At 38.1% G+C, this 25,511-nt stretch overlaps 1 protein-coding gene and 1 pseudogene across 1 annotated transcript in view; both read right to left on the bottom strand.

Moving 5' to 3' along the window:
* Positions 1-25,511, bottom strand: part of SDK1 (sidekick cell adhesion molecule 1) — a 1,108,031-nt gene that overhangs the window by 996,352 nt on the left and 86,168 nt on the right. The gene's annotated exons all lie outside the window — the stretch shown is intronic.
* On the bottom strand, positions 2,216-2,828 carry LOC128562124 (nascent polypeptide-associated complex subunit alpha-like; annotated as a pseudogene).

Here is a 25,511-nt window from a genome sequence, read left to right as displayed (position 1 = left end):
AAAACTTTTTGTTATTGTGACCAGTGCTATTTGTTATTGTGACCATGAAGATCACATATATGTTCCCAATATATATAAAGGTAGACATACTGCTGAGTGGCAGACTATATAATTTTTTTTGAGACATTCTCTCACTCTCTCACCCTTGGTAGAGTGCCCAGCCATCATGGCTCACAGCAACCTCAAACTATTGGGCTCAAGTGATTCTCTTGCCTCAACCTCATGAGTAGCTGGAATTATAGGCACTCCCCACAACACCCGGCTATTTTTGAAGTTGAGGTCTTACTGTTGCTCAGGCTGGTTTCAAACTCCTGAGCTCAAGCAATCCACCCACCTCGACCTCCCAGATTACAGGCTAGGATTACAGGCATTGGCCAACACACTGGCCTTGAATTTTTAATTGTATTATACTGTTCTCCAAATGACAACAATTCATCTACTAATTCTTCATACCAGGCATATGGCAAAGATTTTGTGGATCCAATCCTTTCCATCCAACCCTTGAAACTTAAACCATATGAGAGATGCAATCTTGCCCATTTGTTTTAACTGCTATATAATACTCGCTGTATAAATAATTCAGTTTATTCTGTTCAGATGCCTAATTTATTTTTTACTCTTACCTGTGCTACTATGAACATTTCTGTATAGATACCACTTCACACCTACTATGATCACTATAGTATCAGAAAACAGAAAACACATTTCTCATAGGAATGTAAAATGACGTATCCACTATGAAAAACAGTTTGCCAATTCCTCATAAAGCTAAACACAAAATTACTATATGACTCAGTGGTTTTGCTCAGCTGTATTTTTGGAGTATATGCACAAAAAAATTAAAAATGAAACCACCCCAGTGTCCCTCAATACATGAATACACAAAATTTAGGATATGAAGTTCTGATATGTGCTGTAATATGGACAAAACTTGAAAACAAAATTAAAATTATAAAAATGCCAGAAATGGAAGGACACATATTGCATGAATCCACTTATATGAAATACCTACGACTGGCAAAAATCATGAAGAAAGTAGATGAGAAGTTACTCAGGTCTACGGGAGGGGGAAAAAGGGTATTTTAGTTTAATGGTTGCAGAGTTTTTGTTTGGAGTGATGAAGAAGTCTTATAAATAGTGATTTTGGCTGTAAAACATTGTGAATATAATTAATGCCAATAAATTGTACTCTGAAAAATGATTAAAATGGCAAATTTTTTCTGTGTGCATATGTGTGTATATATTTTATCACGATAAAAGAATTTAAAACAAAAAAACTAATAGTCACCTCAAAAAGTCACAAGATCCAACCTAAAGGTATCCCAACTGGCCAAAGATATGACAATTTGAGTGTCGATAAAAACTTACAATTAACAAGAATTAAACACCCTATATTTTTTAAAACTCAAGTTAATAATGATATTCAATTTTTAAGAAATCTTTGGTCACCCTAGTGGAATCTACTAGGGTTTTATGGTAAAGATAGCTGCAAATTCTTTTCTACCCCTCCCCTCCTATGTGTATATATGTGTGTATGTGTATATGTATATATATGTGTGTGTATATATGCGTATGTGTGTGTGTATATATATATATATATGGGCCTTAGTGACTGACTTCACCAATAGAATGCAATAGAAGTAATGTGCTAAGTCTCCAAGGTTAGAATACAAATCTATACTTGGGGCTAATGGAATATTCTTATTTTTTTCATCCAACAAGAAGCCACAATCTTATTAATGACAGAAACAGTACAAATTTCAAACCAAGCTGCAGTTACTCTTTTTTTTTTTTTTGTAGAGACAGAGTCTCACTTTATGGCCCTCGGTAGAGTGCCGTGGCCTCACACAGCTCACAGCAACCTCCAACTCCTGGGCTTAAGCAATTCTCTTGCCTCAGCCTCCCGAGTAGCTGGGACTACAGGCGCCCGCCACAACGCCCGGCTATTTTTATTTTTTGTTGCAGTTTGGCCGGGGCTGGGTTTGAACCCGCCACCCTCGGCATATGGGGCCGGCGCCCCACCGACTGAGCCACAGGCGCCGCCCTGCAGTTACTCTTTTGAAACACCAAAAAACTCATTTTGTGTGTGTGTGTGTGTGTGTGTGTGGTTTTTGGCCGGGGCTGAGTTTGAACCCGCCACTTCCGGCATATGGGACCAGCGCCCTACTCCTTGAGCCACAGGCGCAGCCCCAAAAAACTCATTATTTTCCGATGGTTACATTGTTAGTTCCATAATAGCATTTACAATATCATTATTGTTGGTCTTCAGAGCTCAGAATGCCTTTGCTTTCGACACATTTGCTTGTGACATGACGAATTCTATATCCTTAACTTCCACACCTGTTTCATCAATCTCTTCCTCCTCACTCCCCTCTGTACAAGTTCGAGTCTGTGTGTTTTCTTGAAGGTCTGAAGCAGCTTCACCTTGAACTTTGAATTTCTCAGCAGCTGCTAGCTGTGCCTGCTGAGATAAATCCTTAATCTTGGCTTCACCAAAAACTATGTAGGTATCTCAAGTTGGGCTCTTGTAGACATCTGGCTTTCTGATGACAAAGAGGATATTCTTAGATTTCTGGATAGTGACTCTAGTAACCCTTGTAACTTGTTGAAGATCCAGTTTGGACATAGCCTTCCGTGCCTTCTTTTCACTCCGACCTGGTTTTGCTTTACTGACTGATTCTACATTGATTTCAGCTGCTGCTGCTGCCAACTGCACTTGCTGTGTGGCTGCTTGTGTAGAAGGTACTGATTCATCTCAGTCAAATTCTGTTCCAGACCCAATCTCAGCTTGAGGCAGCAGGGATGGTTTTCATGGCTTCACCGGGCATGTTGTGCAGGGAACGCGGAACCAAGATGGTGGCCTAGAATATAATAGGAACTAAGCTGCTGTGGAAAATTTCACCTACCCTGAGACCATCACGCTGAAGAGAACATGTACAGACATTCCTGATCAATAGTCCCTGGTGAGCCATTCTAATTATCCCCATCCAAGGTGCCAAATGTGAATGAAGCTATCTGGGAGCATCCAGACCAGCCCACCCACAGGCTAAATGTTAATACTTTCTATAACATAGAACAGAATTGCCCAATTAAGCTCTCCAAAATTCCTGATATATAAACAATTATTGTTGTAACCACTTAAAATTTTGCAGTAATCTGTTAGATAGGTGTAGATGACCAAGCAGGTCTCTGAAAATTGAAGAAGGAAAAAAAGCCACAAGCATTTATCCTGCCCTTCTAGTAAAAGCTATTTTAGGGTAAACTACACAGCTGAGAGAGATAAGTTCTACAAAGAATTCTAGTTAATAGAAGCATAAAGAATTATATAATTAGAAATGTACTGTTTTACAACCCCTGAAGAAATTATAGTTCTGGGCAATAATCATCAATAGATGCTAAAACCTCAGGTAGAAAGTTTATAGCAGAGAAATCAGGCTCATACCACCTGAACATACACAAATACATACAACCATAAATTCAACAGATCAACTGTATGAAATAAAATATAAATTCTAATGCACAATGAAAGAAGCTTGAGAGGCCTAACAACCAAATAAAATGTGGGGAACTTGTTTATATCCTGACTCAAAGCAACTGTAAAAAGCCATCTTTGGAGACGACTGGAGAAATATGAATGGAAATTAGATATTAAAGAATTACTATTAATTTCTTTAGATATTATCATGCAATGGTGTACATTTTTTAAAATAAGTACATACCAGAAATGCAAATGTAAGCAATTACATGTAAAATCCTTGATGATCTCTGGTCTTGCTTTAAAATTCCCCAGAAAAAAACAAAACATCCTCACTAAATCCCTGGAACTATTAATAACTATAAATGTTGGTTAACTGTCAAGGCTGGATGATGGGTACACAGGATTTGTTATACTATTCCTTTTACTTTTATGAAGTTTAAAAATGTCTGGACTAAAAATAAATGTTCAGTTATTCATTAGAACTTAATGCATTAATTAATGTGGGGACAATGGCTATCTTCATGACACTGATACTTTCCATCATGAATGACAGTTATCATTGGTGCATTTATTTTTCTCCAGAAAAGCCTTACATATTCTTTATTAAATTTAACCTTAGGTAAAATGCATATGTTGCTATTATAATTATATGATGCATACTTTAGAAGTATTCGAATTTTACGTATCCTATGTAACAGGACACATAAATGTACTTTAAAACTTTTAAAGCATGTTTTGGGTACAATTATTTCTTTACGGGAAGGAATTTTTATTCCACAGCAGAAAAACTAGAAAGACATAATTTCACTTCCAAATTTACTTTTCAACAAAATTTCCAGAGACAACTCCACAAAATAAAGAATCCTTTTACTTCGGGCGGCGCCTATGGCTCAAAAGGGTAGGGCGCTGGCTCCATATGCCAGAGGTGGTGGGTTCAAACTCAGCACAGCCAAAAACTGCAAAAAAAAAAAAAAAGAATCCTTTTACTTCTGGCATTGCTACAAGGAACTGCTTACATTCAAGGCGCGTTCCTAACACCCATACAATGGAACAAAGGTCATGTGAGGTTGACAGGACAGAGGAAGTAAAGAATAGAAAAGTCATTTTTAAGAGTTGACTTTTATAAAATCTATCTATTATTTCCCTGGCCAGCCCAGGGCAAATATTACACAAAAAGAAATAAATTGCATAAGACATGGCACCAGTTCATGTAGCCTTCCTTCTAGTTCATTCTTGTCCTTTCTCAATTTGATATCAAGCTGATGCTATGTCCAAGATCTTTGTACTCCATTCTAAATCTGACCTGATGCAAAGGTTAAAGAATTACCCAAGGAGCTACAGTAGCTAACTTAAACTTCTAGAACTCCAAATGTGGAAAACAGTCATAGTAGATGTTGGCTCTATGAATAACATTTTCTGTTGGGTTTTTAAAAAATAATTTGTTGGAGTCAACTATTTAACTTTAACTTGACAGAAGATGCACAGTGGAACCTGTATAAGACAACCACTCAAGGGAATGTAACAAACTGATCAACAAACAGAGGTGGTCAACATAAGGAATTAGGCTTACTGACTGATATGTACATGTGGTGCATGTCCAGTTTATGAAAATTAGGTCAGGTGGTCAACTATAGAGGTTCTACTATATTAGTCTCCTAGGGCCATTACAACAAATATTAAACTGACAAGCTTAAAACAACAGATACTTACTCTCTTACAGTTCTGAAAGTCTGAAGTCCAAGGTCAGGGTGTCAATAGGGTTAGTTCCTTCTCACAGGCACGAAGAGAGAATCCATTCCAAGCCTCTCTCCTAGCTTCTGGGTATTGCCAACAATCTTGGGACATTCGTTGGCTTGTGGTTGTATAATTCCAATCTGTTTCTATCTGCACATGGCCTTCTCCTCATGTGTACCTGTGTCCAAATTCTCTTCATTACATATGAACACCAGTCACTAGATTACAGTACACCCTAATCCTGTATGACCTCATTAGGATTTTATTATATCTGCAAAAAAAAAAAAAATCCTATTTCCAAATAAAGTCACATTCACTGGTCCCAGGTAGAAGAGACACTTCCCAGAAAAGTTAGCAAAAAAGTAAGAAAATTCACAATTCTTATATATTGACTTAAATAACGGTAATTCTATTAGTAAAGTCATTGTCAGTGGTAAACATTTAGAAGGCTGATAATCAAATCCAAACTCATGTATATGACATTTCACTCTAAATAAATAAGCCTTGCTTTTCAGAGAGTAGTCTATAAGGAAGGCTGTCAGAAGGCACAATAGAACAGTCCAACATAAAGCTGAAGCTATAGCGCACATGCAGAATTTCTTCTCACATTTCACCATAAAGAAGAATTGAAGCACCACTTTCAACACTGCTTGGAAATCCCCTCAGTTAAATATCCAAGTTCATCACTTACAAGTTCTGCTTTCCATAAAACTGTAGAATACAATTCAGCTAAAGTTTCTACCACCACCTAACTAGAATCTGTTTTCCCAAGTTTCCAACAAGCTCCTAGTTTCATTCTGAGCACTCACTAGTAGACTTTAACATCCCCAACAGTCTGTTCAATGCAACCTAGGTTTTTTCTCATGCAGCCTCAAAAATTATTCAAGCCTCTACCCACTGACCATTTCTAAAGCCACCTTCACATTTTTAGGTATTTGTTATAGCAGCACCCCACTTCCAAGTGCCAAATTCTGTATTTGGTTTCTGTTGTATTCTCCGTATACAATAAAAACCACATTAACTTAATCAAGTTGTATGTTTTATTAAGCAATTTTTCATTTGCTATTAAAGTACACATAACAAAAATTACCATCCTCATCATTTGCATCAATTTTTCATTTGCTATTAAAGTACACATAACAAAAATTACCATCCTCATCATTTTAAAAGTGTATAGTTGAGTAATACCAAGTACATTCATATTGTATAGCCATCACCATCATCCATCTCCAGAACTCTTTTAAGCAACACACTTTAACACACACAAAAGTGAAATAGCAAGCAATATTTATCTTCAAAACTTGGAGATCTGGTATAGGATAAAAAATCTATTGTGATTGGCATATGGAGCTCTTGCATGATGTTGAAAATGTAAGATTCTATTATTATATAGGTAAAAGACAATCTTAGCAGAAGAATGAGATCAGCCCTGATGCTGGTTGCCATAAAGGAGATAGAGCTTCAAAAGTGAAACAAGCACCATCAGGGTGAACTCCTTCCTAAGGGATAAAAGATGATGGTCTCTGGACATGGAGGAGATGAGGGCCCCTCTACGTAATCTATATCAGTTGGGAGCAGAGGGTGGCATTCAGGGTTATTAAAGGTGGTCTATGCTTTATGAAGGTAAAAGGAAAGCTAAGACAATCTTCAGCACACAACCCCTAATGCAGGACCACACACACACGTAATCTGTACAAAATTCCCCAGGTTGAGGACATAAGTGGAGTCAGAAATCATGCCCTAGAAACCAGCTACCCTGACTTGGTTCAGACTGGGAAAAGGAGGGATGTTCCTAGAGATGACACCTTTTTGTAATTTGGCAGCCAAAGGAAACATATGTTCAACTGGGGAACCTTTTTTGAAATATGAAAAGGCATTTATGGGCAAGTAAACAGTCTCAACTTCTTAAAGATGAATATGCTGTAGCTCTAAAGTCAGAATGCCTAAATTCATTATTCAGAGTACTCTGAGCTGTCTTTCCTTCATTATGCTGCAGTATTCATTAAAGATGTCCTTTAAAAAGGATAGCTTTGTATCAGTTATATGTTATCTATTCTTGGACCAAAGTATTAAAAAGAAGAGCAGCACCCAGTTTCCGAGAAGATAAACATGGTGGGAACAGCTATAATTAACAGAAAGTGTCCCCAAGAAATTGAGTCCCTGGCACTGAATGTAAGCCACCCAATATAAAGGTACTCCCTGCCTATCATTAGAAAAGCTGCATGACCTTGGAAATGATGAACAGGTAGACTGGATATACTTCCACAAGGAAAATGTTTTGAGAAGCCACACAGTTAAACTTACAGAGTAAGAGGAAAATATCTCAGGAGAGAACATGAAAAATAATCTGAATATCATGAGTAACCTAAGAAAAGCTAGAAACTCCTTCTAGGCAGCTCTTTTAACTCTCAATAAAATATCCAAGTATATTTTGAAATTATTACAAAAGTCTATGATGTAAAGCTGTATAAAATGATATCAAGTTCTATCTCACAAAACCTTAACCCTTTTAAAGGAAGAATTTTCTGTTTTTCCTAAAGTAACCAAAAATCTCTGATAGTCAAAATTTTAACCTCCATAGTACTAAAAGTATCACTAAAAAATAAAAATAAAAAAATTCATTTCTAATAGATACAGTATAAAACCCAACCTTCTACATCTTCAAATATCACTAACCTTACATCGCACAATCAGTTATGATAATTTGGATGGATGCTAATGTATAAAATGAGTCTTATTTCTACCAAATATTATTTAAAAGTTATTCTAAAAATAAGTCATTCCTATTACTACCTACTTAATCTGTCAAGAAAAATATTTTCCCTTAGTGTATATGATTAATATTATATGGCTAGTGAAAAATCTATAACATTATTTACCAGGTTCCCTCATATGGGATAAAAATGTCCCCGCAGAGAGGGAAAAAAGCATGTGTAGTAAATTAGAGAATTTTACGAAAGTATCACTAAGTAACACATCTGACAGCTTCCTGTTCTAAAATGCATAAATTATGAGTGTGGAAACTATATAAGTAGATAAAAATTTTCACCAAAAGAACTGGGAATGAGGGAGCAGGGAGAGGGGAAGGGGGTTGGGGGATTATGATGTAATGGCACACCTCTTAGGGGCCAGACACAATTATAAGAGGGAATTTACCTAACAAATGCAATCAGTGCAATCTAATTCTTTGTAACCTCAAAGAATCCTAAACAATAAAAAAAAATTAGAATTACTGAGCATTACATACAGAAGTGACAGCCATCTCCTATTCCGCATCATGGCCGCCCTCAGATCCCTTGTGAAGCCAAAGATGGTCAAAAAGAGAACCAAGAAGTTTATCCGGGCACCAGACTGATATGTCAAAATTAAGCATAATTGATTGAAACCCAGAGGTATTGACAACAGGGTTCAGAGAAGATTCAAGGGCCAGATCTTGATGCCCAGCATTGGCTGTGGGAGAACAACAAGAAAACAAAGCACATGCTGTCAAATGGTTTCCAGAAGGTTCTCGTTTACAACAAGGAGCTGGAAGTGCTGCTGATGTGCAACATATCTTACTGTGCGGAGATTGTTCACCATGTTTCCTCTAAGAATTATAAAGCCATCATGGAAAGAGCAGCCCAATAGGCCATCAGAGTCACTAATCCCAATGACAGGCTGTGCAGCGAAGAAAATGAATAGACAGCTCATATGCACATTTTTTCTGTTTAAAGAAAACCATAAAAACTGCCCCCCAAAAAATCAGAATTACTAGATATGGCAATATCTTACTAATCCCCATGGAGTACAATCTCCGTTTCACTTTGCAAATGATATATGATAAAATGTCTGATGGTGATAAGAATTATAAAGAAAAATAAGGTAGGGTAAAGGGATAAAAAGATACATACAGGGGGAGTTTTCTGATGGACAGGGAAGTGACAGGTTGACTGTGAGCTGAATTAAGACACAAAGGAAGGAGCAATTCACTACCTGTGAAAGAACATTTCGGACAGAGGCATCAGCAGGTGCAAAGGGTCTGAGGCTAAAACATGAAGACACTTTCAGAGGTTTGGGGAGTTTTTGTTTGGTTTTGGTTTTTTTGTTTTTGGGTTTTTTGTTTTTCTGAGACAGGGTCTTACTCTGTTAATCCAGGTACAGTGCAGTGGTATCAACGTAGCTCACAACAACCTCAAACTCTTAGGCTCAAATGATCTTCCTGCCTCAGCCTCCCAAGAAGCTGGCACTATAGGCAGGCACCACCACACCCAGCTATTTTTGTTCTATTTTTTGCTACACAGGATCTTACTATTGCTTAGGCTGGTCTTGAACTCCTGAGCTCAGGCAGTCTCCCCACTCAGACTCCCAGAGTGCTAGGATTACAGGCATGAGCTCCCATGCCCAGTCCTTCAGGAGTTTTTATACTAGGAAAATGCTGGACGTTTTTAAATAGCAATAGAAAAAGCCCATCATCATCCATTAACAGTAAATATATATGTGTTGCATGGCTGTGGTTTAATGAGTGTCCCCATAAAAAATGAAACAGGAATTTTCCTCTCCAACATACATATGGAACAGAAATTTTAGGTTAATTACATTTGTTTTTTAATAGACCTTCAGCCCATATTGGGATCTATATACAATCATGATAAAATTTCTAATTAAACATAAATTTTTGATACATTCTATATATTATATTCTTACACACTACAAGGTATTATTTTTCTTCATACATGAGAAAAACTGAGAAATGTCATAACTTGCCTAAGATGATATGAATGGAAATAGCAGCCTAGATTCTCCTACTAGACCTGAACCTAGCTAGGTGTCCTAACCTAAAATCCAGAGTCTTTTACCTTGACACACCTAATACATGTATTGAAACAGTGCTAAAAATAGTTTAGCTGTTCATGTCTAGGTGTTCCTAGAAAAATCACATCTGCATATTTCAGACTATCACAATTTATTAAGCATGGGTACAGGGGTTTCTGTAACTTGAAAAAGACAGTTGGGAATATGCCAGGGACTGGTAAGATTTTCTCATCCATTTATTCAACAAATATTTTCTGATTCTACAATTTGCTATATATTGCAAGCATTGTAGTAAATAAAATAAATATGCAACCATACATATGTGTATCTTTGTGTACATATATGTTTAAATGTATATATTTATGTGTACGGGTATGTTTACATGTATAAGTATAGCAGACAAAGTGCTACATTTGAATGTTTAAGTGCAAGATGTGGGATAGGAAGCTACAGACAATATAATAGTACATTCCAAAATGGTTATGTAGCACAAAGTCACAGAATGTTCTGAGGTTGTGTATGGGTATTATAGAAAACAACTGTAGAAGTGACCTTCATCAGGTAAATTTGGGAACACTGGATTAGATGATGTCAAACTGATTTATTTTCTCCAGCATTTCTTTTTTTTTTTTTTTTTATTGTTGGGGATTCATTGAGGGTACAATAAGCCAGGTTACACTGATTGCAATTGTTAGGTAAAGTCCTCTTGCAATCATGTCTTGCCCCCATAAAGTGTGACACACAACAAGGCCCCATCCACCTCCCTCATTCCCTCCTTCTGTTCCCCCCCCATAACCATAATTGTCATTCATTGTCCTCATATCAAAATTGAATACATAGGATTCATGCTTCTCCATTCTTGTGATGCTTTACTAAGAATAATGTCTTCCACGTCCATCCAGGTTAATACGAAGGATGTAAAGTCTCCATTTTTTTTAATGGCTGAATAGTATTCCATGGTATACATATACCACAGCTTGTTAATCCATTCCTGGGTTGGTGGGCATTTAGGCTGTTTCCACATTTTGGCAATTGTAATTGAGCTGCAATAAACAGTCTAGTACAAGTGTCCTTATGACAAAAGGATTTCTTTCCTTCTGGGTAGATGCCCAGTAATGGGATTGCAGGATCGAATGGGAGGTCTAGGTTGAGTGCTTTGAGGTTTCTCCATACTTCCTTCCAGAAAGGTTGTACTAGTTTGCAGTCCCACCAGCAGTGTAAAAGTGTTCCCTTCTCTCCACATCCACGCCAGCATCTGCAGTTTTGAGAGTTTGTGATGTGGGCTATTCTCACTGGGGTTAGATGATATCTCAGGGTTGTTTTGATTTGCATTTCTCTAATATACAGAGATGATGAACATTTTTTCATGTGTTTGTTAGCCATTCGTCTGTCATCTTTAGAGAAAGTTCTATTCATGTCTCTTGCCCATTGATATAAGGGATTGTTGGCTTTTTTCATGTGGATTAATTTGAGTTCTCTATAGATCCTAGTTATCAAGCTTTTGTCTGATTGAAAATATGCAAATATCCTTTCCCATTGTGTAGGTTGTCTCTTTGCTTTGGTTATTGTCTCCATAGCTGTACAGAAGCTTTTCAGTTTAATGAGGTCCCATTTGTTTATTTTTGTTGTTGTTGCAATTACCATGGCCGTCTTCTTCATGAAGTCTTTCCCCAGGCCAATATCTTCCAGTGTTTTTCCTATGCTTTCTTTGAGGATTTTTATTGTTTCATGCCTTAAATTTAAGTCCTTTATCCATCTTGAATCAATTTTTGTGAGTGGGGAAAGGTGTGGGTCCAGTTTCAGTCTTTTACATGTAGACATCCAGTTCTCCCAACACCATTTATTGAATAGGGAGTCTTTCCCCCAAGGTAAGTTCTTGTTTGGTTTATCGAAGATTAGGTGGCTGTAAAATGTTAGTTTCATTTCTTGGTTTTCGATTCGATTCCAAATGTCTATGTCTCTGTTTTTGTGCCAGTACCATGCTGTCTTGAGCACTATGGCTTTGTAGTACAGACTAAAATCTGGTATGCTGATGCCCCCAGCTTTATTTTTGTTACAGAGAACTGCCTTAGCTATACGGGGTTCTTTCCGGTTCCATACAAAACGCAGAATCATTTTTTCCAAATCTTGAAAGTACGATGTTGGTATTTTGATAGGAATGGCATTGAATAGGTAGATTGCTTTGGGAAGACATTTTAACAATGTTGATTCTTCCCATCCATGAGCATGGTCTGTTCTTCCATTTGTTAATATCCTCTGCTATTTCCTTTCTGAGGATTTCATAGTTTTCTTTATAGAGGTCCTTCACCTCCTTTGTTAGGTATATTCCTAGGTATTTCATTTTCTTTGAGACTATGGTGAAGGAAGTTGTGTCCTTAATTAGCTTCTCATCTTGACTGTTATTGGTGTACACAAAGGCTACTGACTTGTGGACATTGATTTTATATCCTGAAACATTACTGTATTTTTTGATGACTTCTAGGAGTCTTGTGGTTGAGTCTTTGGGGTTCTCTAAGTATAAGATCATATCGTCAGCAAAGAGGGAGAGTTTGACCTCCTCTGCTCCCATTTGGATTCCCTTTATTTCCTTGTCTTGCCTAATTGTATTGGCTAGAACTTCCAGCACTACATTGAATAGTAAAAGTGACAGAGGACAACCTTGTCTGGTTCCAGTTCTAAGAGGAAAAGCTTTCAGTTTTACTCCATTCAGTAAAATATTGGCTGTGGGTTTGTCATAGATAGCTTCAATCAGTTTAAGAAATGTGCCACCTATGCCTATACTCCTCAGTGTTCTAATTAGAAAAGGATGCTGGATTTTATCAAATGCTTTTTCTGCATCTATTGAGAGGATCATGTGATCTTTATTTTTGCCTCTGTTAATATGGCGGATAACGTTTATGGACTTGCGTAGGTTAAACCAGCCTTGCATCCCTGGGATGAAGACTACTTGATCATGATGAATGACTTTGTTGATGATAAGCTGTAATCTATTGGCTAGGATTTTGTTGAGAATTTTTGCATCTACATTCATGAGTGAGATTGATCTGAAATTCTCCTTTTTGTTTGGGTCTTTTCCTGGTTTTGGTATCAGGGTGATGTTTGCTTCATAGAATGTGTTGGGGAAGATTCCTTCTTCCTCAATTTTTTGGAATAATTTCTGCAGTACAGGAATAAGCTCTTCCTTGAAGGTTTGACAGAATTCTGGAGTGAAGCCATCTGGACCAGGGCATTTTTTGGTTGGAAGCTTTTTTATTGTTTCTTTGATCTCAGTGCTTGAAATTGGTCTGTTCAGGAGCTCTATTTCTTCCTGGCTGAGTCTAGGGAGAGGGTGTGATTCCAAATATTGATCCATTTCCTTCACATTGTCAAATTTCTGGGCATAGAGTTTCTGGTAGTATTCGGAGATGATCTCTTTTATCTCTGTGGGATCAGTTGTTATTTCCCCTTTATCATTTCCGATTGAGGTTACTACAGATTTTACTTTTCTATTCCTCGTTAGTCTGGCCAATGGTTTATCTATTTTATTTATTTTTTCAAAAAACCAACTCCTTGTTTCATTAATTTTCTGAATGATTCTTTTGTTTTCAATTTCATTGATCTCTGATTTGGTTTTGGATATTTCTTTTCTTCTACTGAGTTTAGGCTTACATTGTTCTTCTTTTTCCAATTCCATAAGATCTCTTGTGAGATTGTTGATGTGCTCTCTTTCTGTTTTTCAAATGTAGGCATCTAAAGCGATGAATTTTCCTCTCAAAACTGCTTTTGCAGTATCCCACAGGTTTTGGTAGCTTGTGTCTTCATTGTTGTTATGCTCAAGGAAGTTAATGATTTCCTGTTTTATTTCTTCCTGCACCCATCTGTTATTCAACAGAAGATTGTTTAATTTCCATGCCTTTGGGTGGGGTTGAGCATTTTTGTTAGAGTTGAGTTCCACCTTTAGTGCCTTATGGTCTGAGAAGATACAAGGTAAAATTTCAATTCTTTTGATTCTGTTGATATTTGTTTTGTGTCCCAGGATATGATCAATTTTGGAGAATGTTCCATGGGGTGATGAAAAGAATGTATATTCTTTATCTTTGGGGTGGAGTGTTCTATATGCGTCTATCAAGCACAGTTGTTCTAGGGTCTAATTTAAGTCTCTTATATCCTTGTTTAATTTCTGTTTAGAGGATCTGTCCAGCTCTGTAAGAGGAGTGTTAAGGTCCCCTGTTATTGTGGTATTATCAGATATCATATTGCTCAGACTGAGTAAGGTGTGTTTCAAGAATCTGGGAGCATTTAAATTGGGTGCATAGATATTTAGAATTGAAATGTCTTCCTGTTGTATTTTTCCCTTGACCAATATAAAGTGACCATCTTTGTCTTTTTTGACTTTAGTTGCTTTAAATTCACATGTACCTGAAAATAAGATTGCAACTCCTCTTTTCTTCTGAACTCCATTTGCCTGAAAAATCGTCTTCCAACCCTTGACTCGGAGCTTTAATTTGTCTTTTGAAGCCAGGTGTGTTTCTTGCAGACAGCAAATGGATGGCTTGTGTTTTTTAATCCGGTCAACCAATCTATGTCTCTTCAGTGGGTAATTCAAGCCATTAACATTTATTGAGATAATTGATAAGTGTGGTAGTATTCTATTCATCTTATTTTGTGAGAGTCCATTGCTTAGTTTTATCTTTTGCATCGGTGTGGAGGTTTGGTTCTGTCCTTTAATTTCTGAGTTCTTACTTTGCTGCTGATCCATTGTGGTGGTCAGTGTGCAGAACAGGTTGAAGTATTTCCGGTAGAGCTGGTCTTGTTGTGGCGAATTTCCTCAATGTTTGTATATCCGTAAATGATTTGATTTCTCCGTCAATTTTGAAGCTTAGCTTAGCAGGGTACAGAATTCTGGGCTGGAAATTGTTCTGTTTAAGTAGATTAAAGGTAGATGACCATTGTCTTCTTGCTTGAAAAGTTTCATTAGAGAAGTCTGCGGTCAATCTGATGGGTTTGTCCCTGTAGGTCAACTGGCACTTACTCCTGGCAGCTTGCAGAATCTTTTCTTTTGTCTTGACTTTGGACAGGTTCATCACAATGTGTCTTGGAGAAGCTCGGTTAGAGTTGAGGCGACCTGGGGTCCGATAGCCCTCTGAAAGCAGTGTGTCAGAATCTTTGGTGATATTTGGGAAATTTTCTTTTATAATATTCTCTAGTATGGCTCCCATTCCTCTGGGGCATTCTTCTTCCCCTTCTGGAATTCCTGTAACTCGTATGTTGGAACGCTTCATAAAGTCCCATAATTCTGACAGTGAACGTTCTGCTTTCTCTCTCTTCTTTTCTGCCTCTTTTACTATCTGAGTTATCTCAAAAACTTTGTCTTCTACCTCTGAAATTCTTTCTTCTGCATGGTCTAACCTGTTGCTGATACTTTCCATTGCATCTTTAAGTTCCCTGATTGACTGTTTCATTTCCTTCAGCTCTGCTATATCCTTTTTATATTCTTCATATCGTTCATCTCTGATTTGATTCTGTTTTTGGATTTCCTTTTGGTTATTTTCCACTTTATTAGCAGTTTCCTTCATTGTTTCCATCATTTCTTTCATTGTTTTCAACATGCGTATTCTAAATTCCCTTTCTGTCATTCCTAACATTTCTGTATAGGTGGACTCCTCTGCAGTAGCTACCGCATGGTCCCTTGGTGGAGTTGTTCTGGACTGGTTCTTCATGTTGCCTGGAGTTTTCTGCTGATTCTTCCTCATGGGTGATTTATCTGTTTCCTTGCCCTCATTTTCCTTTCACTTCCTCTTGCTCTTTAAGTTCTCATGCCTGTGGACTAAGGGTTACAGGACCAGAAGGGTGAGAAGGTTGAAGAGCAAAAAAGGGATGAAAGAAAGGAGGACCGAGTGTTAAGAAAAAAAAAAGAAAAATAGAGAAAGGAGAGGGGGTGGGTAAAAGGAATATTGACAAAAAGAAGAGAGGCACAGAAAGAGGGAGACAGAGCAATATAGGTGTACAGTAGGGTACTCTGACACAACCTTAAAAAAAAAACCACCTTCTGGGGGTGCCCAGTGGGGTGGTTCCCTTGAGGTCAGCAGCTCTTTGCTAACCTGATCGGACACAGTACCCCACCTCCACCAAGTAGAGAGAAAGACAAAAATGCTATAAATCAAACCAAAACAAGCAAACAGAAAACTTTACGGGATAAAATTGGCTGGAAAAACCAAATAATAGCGGTAGAAACACTAACAAAAATGAAGTTCTAATTATTGAAATAGGCAGCAATGGGAAATTATAATTAAACTAGAAAAACTGAGAAAGAAAAAGGATCTGTATGGAAAAGGTTGTACTTAAAAAACAAAACAACAATCCACAACATCAAAATAAACAAAAAAAAACAACCAAACCAAAAAAAAAAAAAACACAACCAAAAACAAAGCAGTATGTATATGTTATTGAATATTGTCTGGGCAACACGTGGTCTTCTGGGGTATGAGACGTTAATCACAGTTCTGATACGACTGGAGGCTGCTAGTTTCTCAAACCCCAGCAGGTAGACACCCTAAATCTCTCTTCAGCCCACTTAAAAGGCACTTTGAACTTGTTCACTTACTGAGCAGAAGCTTTCTCAGGGAAGTGCTTGTCGCTGGAATCACTGCTGAAGTGGCTATCCACTTACCCTGTGTGTCAAAACTGGTCTCCCTCTGCCCCCGAGGGTTAGGGCTGCAAGGTGGCTCAGACCCCGCCCTTAGGCTACTTGGTCGCTGGGTTACCAGCTCCCACCCAATTCCAGCTCTGCGACCCTGAGGGCGGAGCTTGCCGGGGCAGATCGCTCACAATGTCTGCCTGTGACCCAGAGCCAAACACTATTAGCTCCGTCTGGCTCAGCGGCTCAGACTAGGGCCCTAGACAAAGGCCAAAGTTCTCCGCACTCCCGCTCAGGCTCTCCCCAAGGCAGTTCAGCTGAGTGCCAAGTCCAAAGACACCAAAACAGTTCACAGGTAAGGCCTTTCTGGTTTGCAGTCTCGCTGCTACTGAAGTTACAGTTGCGGGCGGTTTTAGACGGATTGAACACACGCGACCACTTGCCGGTTTTCCACTGTTTTAGTCCTCCTCTTGGGGTCCAGAAGTCTCTCGCTGACTCCCTGTATCCTCTCAGGGGTGATGATAGGCAGATCCCACCAGCCAGAGATGCCTGGAATCCTATATCCCCAGGCTCACGGTGCCCAGATGCAAGGAAGCTGTTACTCGGCTGCCATCTTGCTCCGCCTCCCCTCCAGCATTTCTTATATCCTTCATTATGTGAATGTATATTGCAACTCTTCTAAGAAAAAAATACAGTATGCAGACTTTCCCAAATTTGTTCAACCACAGAATCCTTTTTGGAAAATCATCTCTTAAAAGAATTAGTATTTTTCAGAATGTTCTTCAGGATTATGTTGTTATGGAAAATAAAGTATATTCCAGTTCTCTTAAGAACTGGCTAACGACTACAAAACCCTAAAAAAGTATACACTAAAAAAATACTAAAACACAAAGTTTAAGAAATACATGATAAAGTTTAGAACTTAAAAATAAAAAATATTAATGTACTATGAAAGTGGCTCAGCACCTGTGCTCAGCAGCTAGGGCGCCAGCCACATACACAGGAGCTGGCGGGTTCGAATCCAGCCCAGGCCTGCCAAACAACAACAACAACTACAACCAAAAACTAGCCAGGCATTGTGGTGGGTGCCTATAATCCCAGCTACGTGGGAGGTTGAGGCAAGAGAATCACTTAAGCCCAAGAGTTTGAGGTTGCTATGAGCTGTGACACCACAGCACTCTACTAAGGGTGACATAGAACCCTTTTTCTGTTTCAAAAAGAAAAAAAAAAGTTTTTTTCTATGACACAGTTATAAAAGAAGCTTCATTTCAAATATGTACAGTGATAATTGTTCATTAATTCTGCCTCTTTTTTTTTTTTTTTTTTTGTAGAGACGGAGTCTCACTGTACCGCCCTCAGGTAGAGTGCCGTGGTGTCACACGGCTCACAGCAACCTCTAACTCTCGGGCTTACGCAATTCTCCTGCCTCAGCCTCCCGAGCAGCTGGGACTACAGGCGCCCACCACAACGCCCGGCTATTTTTTTTTGTTGTTGTTGTTGCAGTTTGGCCGGGGCCGGGTTTGAACCTGCCACCCTCGGCATATGGGGCCGGCACCCTACTCACTGAGCCACAGGCGCCACCCAATTCTACCTAATTCTTTAAGACTTAAGCTAAGTCTGAATAAAACACAAAAATTTATAAACCTCAAGTATTAACTCAGTAGTTCTATAAAGTAAGGATAATAAATTACGAGTCATGTTTACCTTTTGAAATATATCTTTTAATATCTAATACTTTGAAATACGACAATCTATTATGGATCATAACATTGACTTCTTTAGCTGAATAGTGTAAAATGTTTCCCTAAAACATAAAAAAAAAAAGCACTATTTACTGTTGTCCTTTGGATGAAATCTATTTGTCCAAGAAGGACTAGATATATAAATTATTCAAATGATACTGGCATGTAATAGGCTCCATGCATCAAAGATGGTTGATAATCATTAACCTCTTAGGGCTATAGTAATTTGTGCAATTAACTTGGGGAAAATTATTTTTCCTGGTCATGTAATTAACTGTTTGTGCCTTTTTAAAGAATTCTTGTACCTGAACTGAAAGTGACATGACAATACCAAGACCATACAGCTTAAGATCAGGCCCTCAACACAGAGTACAAATTAGCCAGTCACTTTTTAAGTGTCTCAAATACACATAAAATCTAATACATAGAGAGGCAAAAAAAAAGAAAAGATGGCCAAAAGTCCCTCCACCAGCTTTGTAAGTAACCAAACACTATCACAAGGCATATCTTTGTATCCTTTTATTAATAACATGAAAATTGGAGAAAAATTCCAATTTCTAAGTTCTAATTTTAAATGGGAGTTTTAGCTAAAATATAATTTAAAAATATTTCATTAGTAAAGTGAGAGAATAGGTGACTTGCTATTAATTAATATTATTGTGGTTGTTCATAAGTGGGTGATGATGTAAAATGGAAAGGCATTCTTTCTCTTTACCCAGAATAAGCTGCATAAATGAAAGAGAATATAGGTGGATCAAGAGTCAACAAATATACAGTAAGACATAAACTTACTGAAAACTAACCCACAAGAATCTCTTAAGTGACCATCATTCAATGAATCAGATGCTACAGAAAATATTAAAAAAATTCTTGTGAAAAACTGTATTTTCCATGTTTTTATTCCTCTGTAAGTTTTGTCAATATTTCCAGATTCTCCAAAATATAATTTTGTCAGTATGGTCACAAAAAAATTGCTATCAAAATGTACTCATTTAAAGTATAATAGATTACGTATGTTATTCAAACTTAAAGTGATGATCTTAAAAATCACAAAAATTAAAGATGGAAAATATTTAAAATGTTACCACAGATTATGAAAATCGAAATAGAGGCAATGCCTGGCACAAAGTAAGCAGTCCACTAGCCCTGGCAATTATTTTGGTGAGGAAGTCTACAAGTAGAACCAAATATCCATATCTTTTATTATTTTTCACCTACAAGATAGGCAATTTAGTATGAGTCAATCCACACACGGTCATAGTTATGACACCATTCTGGAGTCAGGTATGTAGTTCAAATTCTGGTGTCACCACTAAACTAGCCATTTGATCCAGAACATGTTATTTAAATTATCTGAGGCTAGTTTTCCTTGTCTTCAAAATGAGACTAATAATTATGCCTAGTGTACATGGTTTCTTTTTTGCAAGCTGTAGAAATGATGCAGTAAGGTGCTTCACTCTCAGGGACAGAGCAGGGCATCAATAAATGTTAGTTATAAATTGCTTGTTTTAGAGACGAAGAAAACTATTAAGTTTTAACTGCTTTTTGTACAAATTTATGGTTTTATACCTGCAAAGTGCGAATATGTATCATTCAAAAATGTCAACTAAATTTTTAAAAATAATTTCTATGTAAGATAATAGCACTGCATGGACTAGTACAATTGACCTTAATTATCAGAAATTCAGGTCCTCTAACCATGACTGGGCTCTTAATGCAGCCAAATTACCCATGTTGCATGCTCTCTTGAATTTCTACCACATTTATTGATGATCTTTCCATCCCTTTCCTACTTCAGACCTGCTGTCTCTCTACCACACAGCAAACAATGTTTTTTTCCTTTCACAGAGAGGACAGAAGTGAGCAGGTCACCTTTCCTATTGCTGCCACCGAACTACAAATGTCCCTTGTACTCACACATCTTTCCTGCTTCTTCAAGAGCAGCAAAGGTGCTTATTTCCCTCTTTAAATGCTGACCCTCTGGGTGACACTTTCTACTTCCCTTGAGAAACAACAATCCTCCTCTAATCTTTCTCAAATATCTTCAATATCCCCTTTCTCAAAATTAAACATGCCCTAAAAAAACAAAGAAAGGTTTTTCTTAACTCCATATCTCAAAAGTTCATGTCTCAGTTCCTGGTGGACTTGACTCACCAGCATATAGGGCAATGTCAACTCTACCTCCCCAGTCTACCTACCTAACTTATGTACCACAACATACTCCCATTCATTTGTGGCCACTTCTTCTTAGTGCCTTTGGAGAACACACATTGCTCTGCCTCCCCTTTAAACTAAAGTTTCTTATGGTTCCTTCACTGATTTTCTTACCATGTATACTCCCCCTTAAGTGATGTTAATCACACTCCTGACTTCAATTACCATTTATAAGCACATAAGTCCTGTAGCTGACACAGCAAGTTGCCTATCCAATATCCATTCTCTCCTCGTTTATTAACAGAACCTGATTTTATTTTGAACAGCAATGAGCTCAGGTTTTAAAAACAAAAATCATGAAAGCTTGATTTCTCAGACATTGTTACAGCTAAAGATGGCACTGTGACACTTCTGGTCATATAAACATAAATAGAAGTCTAATGGGTGTAGTTCCTTCAAAAACTATTGTTTTTCTGATAAAAAGGGACAAACCTAACTAGCATACCCTTCCCCCTCCGCCTGTCTGAATCACAGATTTTTAGAGGTACAGTAGGTACCCTGTTATCATGAAGTCAAAGCCTTACTCTACAGTAAATCAAGAAGGTGTTATAGAAAGAACCTGGCTTCTTGATGGCATAACTACCATACAAGACCTGAACTTGAAAAAGTTAAAGTTACTTAGCTAAGCAACTTTTCCTCTGAACTTATTACTCACAACTGAATACAATCCCAATTGATACACCACCAAAACTGCACAAACTGAGCAGCCAGTCTCTCCTCAAATATGTTTTATAGGCCTGAATATCTAAGTGCCATTCTGCAAATACAACAGAACCTCCATGGTTGATCATCTCCTTAACTTGACCTAATTTTCACAGACCAGATATGCACCATATGCACATATCACAACAGTAGACCTAGTTCCTTATGTTGACCACCACATGTTGACCAGTTTGTTTTAGTCCCTGATGGTCAACTTACAAAGGTTCTACTATACAGTAGAGGTGGTCAACATAAGGAACTCGGCCTACTGTTATGATATGTGCATGTCCAATCTATGATAATCAGTTCAACTTAAGGAGGTGTTAAACTATGGAGGATCTACTGAATTTTAATCTCAAAGCAACTAAAACTGACACCTGTTTTGTAACTCCTCAAACATTTTATCACAGGCAAAGATTCTAAGTCTTTCATCATTATGAACCATTTAACAACTTTAAAACAATTATATCATAGCCAGGCGTTGTGGCGGGCGCCTGTAGTCCCAGCTACTTGGGAGGCAGAGGCAGGAGAATCACTTGAGCCCAGGAGTTGGAGGTTGCTATGAGATATGATGCCACGCCACTCTACACAGGGTGACAGCTTAAGGCTCTGTCTCAAAAAAAAAAAAAAAAAAAAAAATTATGTCATGAGACACCAGCAAGGATTCTTCAGAATAAAGTAGATGTTCTTCTATTGTATAAATCTGTTTTGTTATAAATCATAGGCCATTTCCATTAGGCACATAGCAATACAGTCTTTATAACACTGCAGACATTCACCTATTAAGAAACTCCGTGTTTACACACTACAAGCCAAACCATAAGATCAATTTTAGAAATTTTTTTTCTAATTGTAAAAACGATATACAGGGTGACCATAAAGTTTGTGTGCAATTTAAAATAGTGTGCTATGGCCACCTGTACAATAACAGAACAATTAACATTCAAATTTTTAAAAGGTAATAAAAAATATTTGTCATCCCACATCCCAAAGTTTACATTTTTGGTATTGGTATATTGCTTTCTAATATTTACTGAAAGTTCAATATCCCTTATCTAATGCTTGGGACCAGAGTGTTTCAGATCTTGGAATATTTGCATTATACTTATTGGCTAAGCATTGTGAAGCTAAAACTCTGAAATGCCCCAATAAGCACTTCCTTTGCGCACCATGTCAGCACAGTTGAGCATTTGGGATACTCAACCTGTGGTGTGTGAGTATATATTAAAAGTAAACACTTTATGCTTTTTCATTGATTGCTTATATGGTAAAATTTTCCCAAGTCATTTTTCTTTGATGTTTTCTGGTTCAAGACCAGGTTCATCTAATTTTTTCTCCATCCCAAATCCCATGAAGTATGAGAATACATAATGAAAATAAACCCACAGCAACAGAAAATATCCATGAGGAGTCAAACTAGCAGACCATCTATCTATAAGGTCCTTTCACATCCTATGCTCACTGGCTGTGGTACTCTTCTTCCTGTCCTTCATCATCTAGTCATTCTTTCCCTTCCTTTTTATCTGTGAGGTCAATTGTTTCTTGTTCCAAGTGGACCTCCATGAATATCCCTCTCCCTGTAAGTTAGCCTTTCCATATGAGCTCACAGGGCAATTCAATTTTTCCTCACAGAACATGTACTTTATGTATGCAAATTAACAGTTTAATGCCTGTCCGCCCCCCAAGAGATAATATATAAACTCCATCATGATAGGCTCTCTTTTTGTCCACCATTGTTTCCTAATTCCCAGCACAATGCCCTCTGAAATAAATAGCTGTGGAACAGATGAGTGAATTTTCTGAAAAATTTAAAATTGATGGGAACAATGATGGTAACTCTAAATATAAGGAACCTATGTCAGTTGACATTTGCCCAGCAACAGTTCAGAGAGATTCTATTATTGGTACAGCTCAGGTTAGGAGGAGCCAGCCACAGGTAATTGGCCAAGTAATTAACTAGAGGCTAGAAGAGCTGAGCTAGTTCTTCTACTTCCCTGTTTGACTCACATATTTATTCCAGGGGAAGCTTGGGAGGTGTCGGGGGGATAAGTAGGGCTCTCTGACAGAAGGGTCCTAACAGAGTAGACAGAACCCACAAGGGGACAAGCTAAGTGGATTAGAGCCCCTCACCCAAGAAGGCAGCTAAGTGAATACCCTGTTCTACAACATGCTCTCCTGTCACCTTCCCCTGAAAAGTCCTCTGAAGGTTACAATCTCCAACTACTATATGGAACTGGAGGAAATCAAGTTGCTCATGTCTGTTAGAGTTTCTCTTATAAATTGAGGTGAGTTCTGGTTGGGTGCATAAATATTAATACTTGAAATCTCATCATATTGAGTATTACCTTTAACAAATATGAAGTGTCCATCTTTATCCTTCCTTACTTTGGTTGGTTTAAAGCCTATTTCATCTGCAAATAGGACTGCAATGCCTGCTTTTTTCTGCTTTCCATTTGCCTGGAGTATAGATGACCACCCCTTCACCTTGAGTCTATATTTGTCTTTCAATGTAAGATGAGATTCTTGTATGCAGCAGATATCTGGCTTGAGTTTTTGTATCCAGTCAGCCAACCTGTGCCTCTTTAGAGAACAATTTAAACCATTCACATTAATTGAGAATATTGATAAGCCTTTCGAGAATCTGGTGGACATTTTTAATCGTTTTGCGACTGGAAGTTGGAATTTGATCAAAATTTTCTCAGTGGGTTTACTTTTGTGGTGGAGGATTATGCTGGTCTTTATGGAGGATAGGTCTGAGAATATCCTGGAGAGCTGGTTTAGTTGTGGCAAACTTCTTCAACATGTGAATGTCGTTAAAGTATTTAATTTCTCCATCATAAATGAAACTCAGTTTAGCTGGGTACAGGATCCTGGGTTGAAAGTTATCTTGTTTTAGGAGATTAAAAGTCGATGACCATCCTCTTCTAGCTTGAAAGGTTTCAGCAGAGAGATTTACAGTTATTCTAATATTCTTCCCCTTCTCGGTAATGGTTTTCTTTCATCTGGCTGCTTTCAGAATTTTCTCCTTCATATTAACTTTAGTGAAATTGATTATGATGTGTCTGGGAGATGTCTTATTTGGGTTGAGTCGTGCTGGAGTTCTAAAACTGCTATCTGAATTTCAGAATCTCTTGGCATGTCTGGAAAGTTCTCATTCATAATCTCATGGGAAGAGACTCTGTGCCTTTTGAAGCCACTTCATCACTTTCGGGGATCTCCATAAGACGCATATTGCTTTTCTTAGAATTATCCCAGAGCTCTCTGAGAGAGTGATCTGTTTTTGTCCTCCATTTCTCTTCCTCTCTGAGAGTTTGGGAGCATTCAAAAGCTTTCTCTTCGATATCAGAAATCCTTTCTTCTGCTTGCTCCATTCTGTTACTGAGGGATTCTACTGTGTTTCTCAGATCTTTGAGGGCTGCAATTTCTTATCTCAATGTGTCAAAATCTTTGGTCATTTGATCTTTGAATTCGTTGAATTCTTGAGACATCTTTTGGGTTACTGCTTGGAATTCTAATTTGATCGTATTTGCTATCCAGATTCTGAATTCAATTTCTGACATCTCAGCTATTTGTACATGGGATCTTGTGCTGTGTCTGCCCCATTGATCCTTGGGGGAGTTGATCTACTCTAATTATTCATATTGCCAGAGTATTTCCTTTGATTTCGTCTCATGATTATTTTTTTACCGTTGCCTCTGGTCGTCCTCAGAGTTGGGGTGGTGTCTCTCCAAGATTAGACCCAGGGGATCACTCAATTGTTGCTGGATCTTTGTAGGGAGTGACCCTGTATAGCTCTTCTTGGGCTGCCCCAGCCAGGGAGTTCTGGTGGTGGGAACAACTCCAGTTGTGACACCCCCAGATCCAGCAACAGGGCAGTGGGTGGTGGACACAGTTCTGGAAGTTCCTGGTGCCCAGTGACTTTGGCACAGACGGCCCAATTCTCCAGTAGTCTCTGGCCAGGAGAAGGGCTCCATGCAGAGGTAGGGAGGGCTCCGGAGGGCATGCGGCTACCAGATTCCCTCGCCAGACGAGCGGGTGCTGTGGAGGCAATGAGGGTACAGGAGGGAGGACGTGGGGTTGATGAAATTCAGCATCCTTTTCTAATTAGAACACTTAATAATATAGACATGGGAGGTACATTTCTTAAACTGAATGAAGCCATTAATGACAAACCCACAGCTAATACCATACTGAATAGAGTAGAACTGAAAGCTTTTCCACTTAGAACTGGAAC

This window comes from Nycticebus coucang, chromosome 12 (genome assembly GCF_027406575.1).
Source record: "Nycticebus coucang isolate mNycCou1 chromosome 12, mNycCou1.pri, whole genome shotgun sequence".
Lineage (NCBI taxonomy): Eukaryota > Metazoa > Chordata > Mammalia > Primates > Lorisidae > Nycticebus > Nycticebus coucang.
The sequence above is the reverse complement of the archived record's forward strand: the minus strand, read 5'-3'. Positions and strand labels throughout refer to the sequence as shown.